The sequence below is a fragment of the Glandiceps talaboti genome, chromosome 9 (genome assembly GCF_964340395.1).
Source record: "Glandiceps talaboti chromosome 9, keGlaTala1.1, whole genome shotgun sequence".
In the NCBI taxonomy this organism is placed as follows: Eukaryota; Metazoa; Hemichordata; class Enteropneusta; family Spengelidae; genus Glandiceps; species Glandiceps talaboti.
In genome coordinates, this window is record NC_135557.1 from 20,694,926 (window position 1) to 20,707,373 (window position 12,448).

The following is a 12,448-nucleotide window of genomic DNA, read 5'->3' on the forward strand; positions in this document are numbered from 1 at the left end:
GTTGAAACCAGACATTCTGTATATACACAGATTGAAACCAGGCATTCAATATATACACAAGTTGAAATAAGGCATTCAATATATACACAAGTTGAAACCAGGCATTCTGTATATGCACAAGTTGAATTGAGGCATTCAATATATACACAGATTGAAACCAGGCATTCAATATATGCACGAGTTGAAACCAGACATTCTGTATATACACAAGTTGAAATGAGGTATTCAATATATACACAAGTTGAAACAAGGCATTCAATATATACACAAGTTGAAACAAGACATTCTGTATATACACAAGTGGAAACCAGGCATTCTGTATATACACAGATTGAAACCAGGCATTCAATATATACACAAGTTGAAATAAGGCATTCAATATATACACAAGTTGAAACCAGACATTCAATATATACACAAGTTGAAACCAGGCATTCAATATATACACAAGTTGAAACCAGGCATTCAATATATACACAAGTTGAAACCAGACATTCAATATATACAGATTGAAACCAGACATTCAATATATACACAAGTTGAAATAAGGCATTCAATATATACACAAGTTGAAACCAGACATTCAATATATACACAAGTTGAAACCAGGCATTCAATATATACACAAGTTGAAACCAGACATTCAATATATACAGATTGAAACCAGACATTCAATATATACACAAGTTGAAACCAGACATTCAATATATACACAAGTTGAAACCAGACATTCAGTATATACAGATTGAAACCAGGCATTCAATATATACACAAGTTGAAACCAGGCATTCAATATATACACAAGTTGAAACCAGACATTCAATATATACAGATTGAAACCAGACATTCAATATATACACAAGTTGAAACCAGACATTCAATATATACACAAGTTGAAACCAGACATTCAATATATACACAAGTTGAAACCAGACATTCAATATATACACAAGTTGAAACCAGGCATTCAGTATATACACAAGTTGAAACCAGACATTCAATATATACACAAGTTGAAACCAGACATTCAATATATACACAAGTTGAAACCAGGCATTCAGTATATACACAAGTTGAAACCAGACATTCAATATATACACAAGTTGAAACCAGACATTCAATATATACACAAGTTGAAACCAGGCATTCAATATATACACAAGTTGAAACCAGACATTCAATATATACACAAGTTGAAACCAGACATTCAATATATACACAAGTTGAAACCAGACATTCAGTATATACAGATTGAAACCAGGCATTCAATATATACACAAGTTGAAACCAGACATTCAGTATATACAGATTGAAACCAGGCATTCAATATATACACAAGTTGAAACCAGACATTCTGTATATACAGATTGAAACCAGGCATTCAATATATACACAAGTTGAAACCAGGCATTCAATATATACACAAGTTGAAACCAGGCATTCAATATATACACAAGTTGAAACCAGACATTCAATATATACACAAGTTGAAACCAGGCATTCAATATATACACAAGTTGAAACCAGACATTCAATATATACACAAGTTGAAACCAGACATTCAATATATACAGATTGAAACCAGGCATTCAATATATACACAAGTTGAAACCAGACATTCAATATATACACAAGTTGAAACCAGACATTCAATATATACAGATTGAAACCAGGCATTCAATATATACACAAGTTGAAACAAGGCATTCAATATATACACAAGTTGAAACCAGGCATTCAATATATACACAAGTTGAAACCAGGCATTCAATATATACACAAGTTGAAACAAGGCATTCAATATATACACAAGTTGAAACCAGGCATTCAATATATACACAAGTTGAAACCAGACATTCAATATATACACAAGTTGAAACCAGACATTCAGTATATACAGATTGAAACCAGGCATTCAATATATACACAAGTTGAAACAAGGCATTCAATATATACACAAGTTGAAACCAGGCATTCAATATATACACAAGTTGAAACAAGGCATTCAATATATACACAAGTTGAAACCAGGCATTCAATATATACACAAGTTGAAACCAGACATTCAATATATACACAAGTTGAAACCAGACATTCAATATATACACAAGTTGAAACCAGACATTCAATATATACACAAGTTGAAACCAGGCATTCAATATATACACAAGTTGAAACCAGGCATTCAATATATACACAAGTTGAAACCAGACATTCTGTATATACAGATTGAAACCAGGCATTCAATATATACACAAGTTGAAACCAGGCATTCAATATATACACAAGTTGAAACCAGGCATTCAATATATACACAAGTTGAAACCAGACATTCAATATATACACAAGTTGAAACCAGACATTCTGTATATACACAAGTGGAAACCAGGCATTCTGTATATACACAGATTGATACCAGGCATTCAATATATACACAGATTGAAAGCAGGCCTTCAAGATATACACAAAGTGAAACTATCTTGATCTTTCTTTAAACCGAGTAAGCCAATGAGAGAGGGGCCTTGAGAAGGTACCTTACAGGATAGGAGGTATACAGACTGTAAGTTACTTATGAAAGTTAATCTTCGCAATTGATCTGAAAGAAGTTAATGTAAACTCTTACAATTTGTGTAATTTGTAGGAATGTACAACCTGTCCAGCTGGTGATGAATGTCCATCTACTAGTTCAGACCCTGTAGCCTGTGAATCAGGATACTATAGTCTCGGCTCTCAAACAGAATGTTCACCCTGCCCAGCTGGTTTTTATTGTCCAGCCACCGATTCAGAACCTTTGATTTGTGACATCGGTTTCTATAGCAACAAATCATCCACAGCTTGTTTGGAATGTGCAGCTGGGTATTCCTGTCCCGAAGGAAGTTCAAGTAGAACGCCGTCGTTAGGATTGTGTCGTCAAGGTAACATGCATACAAATTAGAATTTTATCATTATGATTATGTTGTCAAGGTAACTCACACACAAAGTAGAATTCCATCATTAGGGTTGTGTCATCAAGATAACACATTTTTGTTGTCAGGGTTATGTTGTCAAGGTACACATAGATCTACAAAGTAGAACTCTGTCATTAGGATTACGTTGTCATGGTAACACACATACAAAGTAGAATTCCATCAGTAGGGGTGAAATGAATGTGTGAAAGTAAACTCTGTCACATATACCTTCATATATATTAGTATGATGACAGCTCATCTGTGGAAACGTTCACTCTGAGTTCATGAATTTAACTTCATTTTGCACCTAAATTTTCAAGGTGTTCACCAAAGCTTTTACCAGGTATCCATCATGGCTTCATATATATTGTGTACATCATGGTTTAATTGATTCTAAGGTAATAGATTACAGGTGATATCGGTTTATGCTATAAATAGTTAGAGTCAGGGATTCATCCAGTTCTCACATTTCTACTATTACTACATCTCTCCAGTGGAGCCCTAAGACAGATAGGTAATGTTTAATTTAAGGCCGACATTTTCAATAACTCTGTCAGATAACTGTTCTTCACACCTATATGTAAATTTGAATTTAACCCTAATCCTAGTCAGAAGTTGTCCTTTTAGTTTAATGATTGTATTAAAATTCCGTGTGATTGACTATCATATACAAATGTCTGTTTATTGTATTATAATTACAGGTTATTACTGTGAGGATGGGTTAAATGAACTACCATGCCCAGCTGGTACTTATGGAAATAGAACTGGTGCTACCTCGGAGGCAGAAGGATGTGGAACTTGTCCACAGGGTGAGTAAAATATACAAGCAGAGAGGTTTAGATGCACATTAGCATATCTATGTGTACAGAAGCATAATCATGCAGGTGAACACATAATTCACCCCACCCCCACTCCCACCCCACAAATGATAATGATGTGTAGATATTTGTTTTAAGCTACATATTCAGAACACAAACTTGAAAGACAGTGGAGTGTGCATTAACTCACTCACATCTTCTGTTCAGAAGGCTGAAGGCTTGCCATTGCTTTCCAAACTTGTTAGTATTTTAGACATATTTCTGCAAAGTCTCCAAAAGAAAAAAAACCCAACAATTAGTAACAGTTACATTTCTGAACTTTGATATCAAAATTACGGCATTTAAGTAAAACAAATGACAGAAAGTTAACCTGTATTTTATAGTTACATGTAGACTGTCCTTGTCGCATACAGACATCTATTGCAGAATGATTACATGTACATTGGCTTCGAATCACATGACTGTGGTGCTATACAGATGGAACACACAAAACTTTTTGCAGCAAAATCTAATGCATGCACATTTGTATAAGCTTTAGCTACCTAACAAGAATTCTAAGTCTTCCCATATAAATCAGTTGCAATATTTGTATATTAAGGCATGTCATAATTATTAATTATATTTAGGATGGTATTGTCCGGAGCCAACAGTTGGTGTACCCGGGAATGAATATATTTGTCCTCGTGGTCACTACTGTCCAGAAGGTACAACAGTAGGAACAGAGTATCCATGCACTGCTGGTCTCTATAATAATGAGTTGGGAAAAGTACTGGTGGACGATTGTGTTAACTGTCCTGCAGGAAAATACTGCCCAACAGGTAAGTGTGATGCTGACATCGAATAAATGTCCTTACCATAAATACCAGCATATAGTGTGTTGAAATAGTTTCATTCATTGTGTAGAATTCTCAACAAAACTTAATTCAATCAACAGTGCAATAAGTTTTCGAACGCTTCAATATTTCGACGACTAACAGCCATCTTTATCTGGGAATGAGGTCACGACTTGAACCCTATAGTATAATGTTTCAATATTTTGATGACTAACAGCCATCTTCATCTGGGAATGAGGTCATGACCTAAAAAAGGTTATGACCTCAACCTTGTGATAGGATAATATTAACATTTAAATAATATTGTACTAGAACTCACCCTTATTATGCTTATGCTGTCTTGGATTAGAAATTTATAGTTATTATGATTAGTGCAATCTATAATATTGGAGATAAATTTCATTTGTAGTGTTCTGTTGTGACAACAGAAATGCCAAGCAATTAAATTACCTATGTCTGTAGGTCAACATGCTAACCAGACGTAGTGTGCATTGTACTTATAGTATAGTGTTGTCATGGTGATTTCTGTTAGCTATGTACGATTATAGCCTGTTTACGGCACTTATGGTATATTCCGTTCAACCTCTCGTATCCTTGCTTGTAACCAGAATTGCTGAAAGCTGATAATAGGGTTTGAAAATCTCAACTTATAATACTGCCCAATCAGCTAGTTTGTCACCATGGGGTATTCAATTGAAGTGGTATGCAGATGAGCACATGGACACATGAGTTCACATTAGTGAATAGAAATAGAACCTTGTCCAACCCAGCTGTACAATTCATTTCCAGTACATGTGTTCTGAGTAAACGACTTTTTCTTTCACAAACAATATAATTGGTAAGCCAGTCCAACACATTGATACTATATATTGTTTGTCAATGAAGCCAGCTGTCATGTTTCAAAATTTAAAATTAAATTAAATGTAGCAAACTCTTTTGAATTTTAGGCAGTTCTGTTGGTCGGGCTTGTCCTAAAGGTCATTACTGCCCAGAACAATCAGATACGCCAACTGATTGTCCTGCAGGCACATTTACTGAAGAGGAAAGTGCTGCAGGTAAGTCAACACCTTGTATGCATGTATGTATGTAGTATGTATGTATGTATGTATGTATGTATGTATGTATGTATGTATGTATGTATGTGTATGTATGTATGTATGTATGTATGTATGTATGTATGTATGTCTATGTATGTATGTATGTATGTATGTATGTATGTATGTATGTATGTATGTATGTATGTATGTATGTATGTATGTATGTGTGCATGTATGTATGTATGTATGTATGTATGTATTTATGTATGTATGTGTGCATGTATGTATGTATGTATGCATGCATGTATGTATGTATGTATGTATGTATGTATGTGTGTGTGTGTGTGTGTGTGTGTGTGTGTGTGTGTATGTATGTATGTATGTATGCATGCATGCATGCATGCATGCATGCATGCTTGTATGTATGTATGTATGTATGTATGTATGTATGTATGTATGTATGTATGTATGTATGTATGTATGTACATGTATGTATGTATGTATGTATGTATGTATGTATGTATGTATGTATGTATGTATGTACGTACGTACGTACGTACGTACGTACGTACGCACGCACGCATGCACGCACGCACGCACGCACGCACGCATGCATGTATGTATGTATGCATGCATGCATGCATGCATGTATGCATGCATGCATGCATGTATATATATATGTGTATGTGTATGTGTATGTGTATGTGTATGTATGCATCAACCATAAATAATTCCATCTCCAATATTTAAACTTTGTTTAGACTAATATAAAACCTGTCACTTTTGATATTATAATTTATTGTCATCCTTAATTGTCAGCTGAAGAGCAGTGTAAGTCCTGTCCAGCTGGTTACTACTGTCCATCAGGTGTAGATTCACCAGTTTCATGTCTTGCTGGTACTTTTAATAACAAAGTAGGACAAGATGATTCCACAGATTGTGAGCCATGTATTGCAGGCTGGGCTTGTACACAACCTGCACTTACAGAGCCTGATTATCCCTGTGATCCAGGGTGAGTATATACCTAGTTAGATGGATATATACAGTATAGACAGTTACATGTGGTCCAGGGCGAGTATATACCTAGTTAGATGGATATATACAATATAGACAGTTACATGTGGTCCAGGGCGAGTATATACCTAGTTAGATGGATATATACAATATAGACAGTTACATGTGATCCAGGGTGAGTATATACCTAGTTAGATGGATATATACAATATAGACAGTTACATGTGATCCAGGGTGAGTATATACCTAGTTAGATGGATATATACAATATAGACAGTTACATGTGATCCAGGGTGAGTATATACCTAGTTAGATGGATATATACAATATAGACAGTTACATGTGATCCAGGGTGAGTATATACCTAGTTAGATGGATATATACAATATAGACAGTTACATGTGATCCAGGGTGAGTATATACCTAGTTAGATGGATATATACAATATAGACAGTTACATGTGGTCCAGGGTGAGTATATACCTAATTAGGTGGATATATACAGTATAGATAGTTACATGTGATCCAGGGCGAGTATATACCTAGTTAGATGGATATATACAATATAGACAGTTACATGTGATCCAGGGTGAGTATATACCTAGTTAGATGGATATATACAATATAGATGGTTACATGTGGTCCAGGGTGATTACATACCTAGTTAGATGGATATATACAATATAGACAGTTACATGTGATCCAGGGTGAGTATATACCTAGTTAGATGGATATATACAGTATAGACAGTTACATGTGATCCAGGGTGAGTATATACCAAGTTAGATGGATATATACAATATAGATGTGATCCAGGACAAGTATATAAATACCTAGTCAGAGACAATCTATACATTAACATGTGATCCAGGTTGCGTATACAAATAGAAATGTAGATGTACATGTAGATAGAAGATAAATATATATATACAGTATAGATGGTTACATGTGACCCAGGATGAGAACATAAACACCTAGTTAGATATATTATATAGTATATACATGTACAGTAATGTGTGGTTCACAGTGAGTATACAAATACATAGATAGATATATACAGTATAGACAGTTACGTAATATGTGGTCCACAGCAAGTATACAAATACATAGATATATACAGTATAGACAGTTACGTAATATGTGGTCCACAGCAAGTATACAAATACATAGATATATACAGTATAGACAGTTACGTAATATATGGTCCACAGCAAGTATACAAATACATAGATATATACAGTATAGACAGTTACGTAATATATGGTCCACAGCAAGTATACAAATACATAGATATATATAGTATAGACAGTTACATGTGATCAGGGTGAGTATACAAATACATATATAGATATACAGTATATACCATAACGCATGATTCAAGTGAGTATACACATAGTCAAATAGATATATAGAGTAAGTGCTGTATAGGCAGGACTATGTAACTGTGTTCATAATGTTTGTTATTCTATTTTTGTTTGTAGATATTACTGTGCTGAAGGTAGCAGTAGTCCTAATGATATCAACCAAGGATGTCCAGCTGGTACATTCACTAATTATCATAATTTAACATCACCATATCAGTGTAGCATTTGTCCAGCAGGAGTTGCTTGTTTACTAGGTAAGCCAATCAGAGTTGCTTGTTTACTAGGTAAGCCAATCAGAGTTGCTTGTTTACTAGGTAAGCCAATCAGAGTTGCTTGTTTACTAGGTAAGCCAATCAGAGTTGCTTGTTTACTAGGTAAGCCAGTCAGAGTTGCTTGTTTACTAGTTAAGCCAATCAGAGTTGCTTGTTTACTAGGTAAGCCAATCAGAGTTGCTTGTTTACTAGGTAAGCCAATCAGTGTTGCTTGTTTACTAGGTAAGCCAATCAGGGTTGCTTGTTTACTAGGTAAGCCAATCAGAGTTGCTTGTTACTAGGTAGGCCAATCAGAGTTGCTTGTTTACTAGGTAAGCCAATCAGTGTTGCTTGTTTACTAGGTAAGCCAATCAGAGTTGCTTGTTTATTAGGTAAGCCAATCAGAGTTGCTTGTTTACTAGGTAAGCCAATCAGAGTTATAAAGTAAGTCTATGCTTGTATACAATGAGTCAAACAAAATTAGCCAGAATTGTTTGTTTACTAGGTAAGCCAGTCAAACTAAAGCTGCAGCAATCAGAATCATTGTATCTACCATTTTAAGTGCAAAACTGTAGATGAGCCAATCAGAATCACTGTATCTGGCATGTTTAAGTACAAAATGAAGATGAGCCAATCAGAATCATTATATCTGGCATTATTAAGGTACAAAATGTAGATGAGCCAATCAGAATCACCGTATCTGGCATTATTAAGGTACAAAATGTAGATGAGCCAATCAGAAGCACTGTATCTGACATGTTTAAGTACAAAATGAAGATGAGCCAATCAGAATCATTGTATCTACCATTTCAAGTACAAAAATGCAGATGGGCCAATCAGAATTAGCAGCTGAAATGTAAACCTGGCAAACCATCGGGGTATCAGATTATACCATTTATACAATTGCAAAATTATCTCTCTTATACAGACCATTGATTTATCGCAGCAGCAGTAATTGTACAGTGTTTGCAATTTGCTAATACTAGTGTTATCTATTTGATTTCAGCCACCGGTGGTCAACAGAGACCTCCAGAAATATGTGCACCAGGCCATTACTGTCCTGAAGGAACTGAATATCCTGAACAGCATCCCTGTCCAGCAGGATCCTACAGTAATCTTACCAACTTAGAAAGTTTTTCTGATTGCTACCCATGTACAAAGGGTTATTTCTGTTTGGAAGGATCTACAGAACCAACTGGTATATGTCCAACTGGACACTACTGTCCTGTAGGTAGGTTAGACTGTAATTTGGTATATGTCCAACTGGACACTATTGTCCTGTAGGTAGGTTAAACTATAATTTGGTATATGTCCAACTGGACACTATTTTCCTGTTGGTAGGTTAAACTATAATTTGGTATATGTCCAACTGGACACTACTGTCCTAGGTAGGTTAGACTATAATTTGGTATGTCCAATTGGACACTATTGTCCTATAGGTAGGTTAGTAATTGTCTGCATATACAGCTATCAGATAGTGTATACAATGATTTATGAGTGTCTTTCCCTCAGCTAAGGGAGTGAATGTGGTTGAATGGTTAGAATGGCAGGCTTTAAATTTGCCAACTGCTGGTTCAAGCCTAAGGCCTAAGAAATATGATTGTTTGGTTCCGGTTACCCGACCCCACTTAGTTTTTCACACCAACAACGGGAAATAATTAACAGTACTATCATGACAGAAAAATCATGACAGACTATGTGGAAGTAACTTGATAAATATGTACTATGATTTCTATATATCCAACATCACACTCCTAATGTGATGTACTTAATCTTAACAGGTACCCAATGGGATACTCAGTACCCATGTAATGCTGGCACATATTCAAACAGAGAAGGCAATGAACGGTGGGAAGTATGCGATCCTTGCTTGGAAGGTCATTATTGTCCTCAGGGTTCATCTCTACCCACTGCTTGTCCTGCGTAAGTATAAAACTTTCTTTTTACAGGTCTTATGTACAACATTACATAGTTACTACTCTGACAATTTAGAGTTCAGTTTTAATACCAGGGTAGACACAAACTACAACTATTGTTTACACATTTCTCCAGTTCTCATCAGCCTGCAGTGGTTACCACTGTGTTTCAGGATTGATTACAACATTTTGCTGTTAACATATAAAGCTCCCCTTTCATGGCTTAACTCCAGAGTACATTTGTGATCTTCTCCAGCCATACATCGTGATACAATACAATGTATCATTTGTATATTTTAGGGGGACATTTCATAATACAATATATCATTTGTATATTTCAGGGGTATATTTCATAATATAATATATCATTTGTATATTTCTGGGGTACATTTCATAATATAATATATCATTTGTATATTTCAGGGGTATATTTCATAATATAATATATCATTTGTATATTTCAGGGGTACATTTCATAATACAATATATCATTTGTATATTTTAGGGGTACATTTCATAATATAATATATCATTTGTATATTTTAGGGGTACATTTCATAATATAATATATCATTTGTATATTTTAGGGGTACATTTCATAATATAATATATCATTTGTATATTTTAGGGGGACATTTCATAATACAATATATCATTTGTATATTTCAGGGGTACATTTCATAATACAATATATCATTTGTATATTTCAGGGGTACATTTCATAATACAATATATCATTTGTATATTTCAGGGGTACATTTCATAATACAATATATCATTTGTATATTTTAGGGGTACATTTCATAATACAATATATCATTTGTATATTTCAGGGGTACATTTCATAATACAATGTGCCATTTGTATATTTCAGGGGTACATTTCATAATACAATATATCATTTGTATATTTCAGGGGTACATTTCATAATATAATATATCATTTGTATATTTCAGGGGTACATTTCATAATACAATATATCATTTGTATATTTCAGGGGTACATTTCATAATACAATATATCATTTGTATATTTCAGGGGTACATTTCATAATATAATATATCATTTGTATATTTTAGGGGTACATTTCATAATATAATATATCATTTGTATATTTTAGGGGTACATTTCATAATATAATATATCATTTGTATATTTCAGGGGTACATTTCATAATACAATATATCATTTGTATATTTCAGGGGTATATTTCATAATACAATATATCATTTGTATATTTCAGGGGTACATTTCATAATACAATATATCATTTGTATATTTTAGGGGGACATTTCATAATACAATGTATCATTTGTATATTTTAGGGGTACATTTCATAATACAATATATCATTTGTATATTTCAGGGGTACATTTCATAATACAATGTATCATTTGTATATTTTAGGGGTACATTTCATAATACAATATGTCATTTGTATATTTCAGGGGTACATTTCATAATACAATATATCATTTGTATATTTTAGGGGTATATTTCATAATACAATGTGTCATTTGTATATTTCAGGGGTATATTTCATAATACAATGTATCATTTGTATATTTTAGGGGTACATTTCATAACACAATGTATCATTTGTATATTTTAGGGGTACATTTCATAATACAATATATCATTTGTATATTTCAGGGGTACATTTCATAATACAATGTATCATTTGTATATTTCAGGGGTACATTTCATAATACAATATATCATTTGTATATTTCTGGGGTACATTTCATAATACAATATATCATTTGTATATTTCAGGGGTACATTTCATAATACAATGTGTCATTTGTATATTTCAGGGGGACATTTCATAATACAATGTATCATTTGTATATTTTAGGGGTACATTTCATAATACAATGTCATTTGTATATTTCAGGGGGACATTTCATAATACAATGTATCATTTGTATATTTCAGGGGGACATTTCATAATACAATGTATCATTTGTATATTTCAGGGGTACATTTCATAATACAATATATCATTTGTATATTTCAGGGGTACATTTCGTGATCAAACTAGAGGTGAAGATTTGCTAGACTGTTTTAACTGTACAGCAGGTTATTATTGCAATGGTACAGGGAATGGTGATCCTACACCCTGCTCTAAAGGATATTATTCAGTAAGTTACACTTGGTTCTCAAAGATATTCATCATACACATATTTATTTGCCTGAAGTTGAAAAGAAAAAATAATTGACATATCAAGTTAGTAAAAGGAATTAGTCAAGTAAATACATTGGCAA

At 33.7% G+C, this 12,448-nt stretch overlaps 1 long non-coding RNA gene across 1 annotated transcript; it reads left to right on the forward strand.

Annotated features, from left to right (window-relative positions):
* Window positions 1-9,365: 9,365 nt before the first annotated feature.
* On the forward strand, window positions 9,366-12,278 carry LOC144439664 (uncharacterized). Its single transcript, XR_013481130.1, has 3 exons — window positions 9,366-9,495; window positions 10,046-10,187; window positions 12,201-12,278. It is a non-coding gene; the product is annotated as an uncharacterized LOC144439664 (long non-coding RNA).
* The last annotated feature ends 170 nt before the right edge of the window (window positions 12,279-12,448 follow it).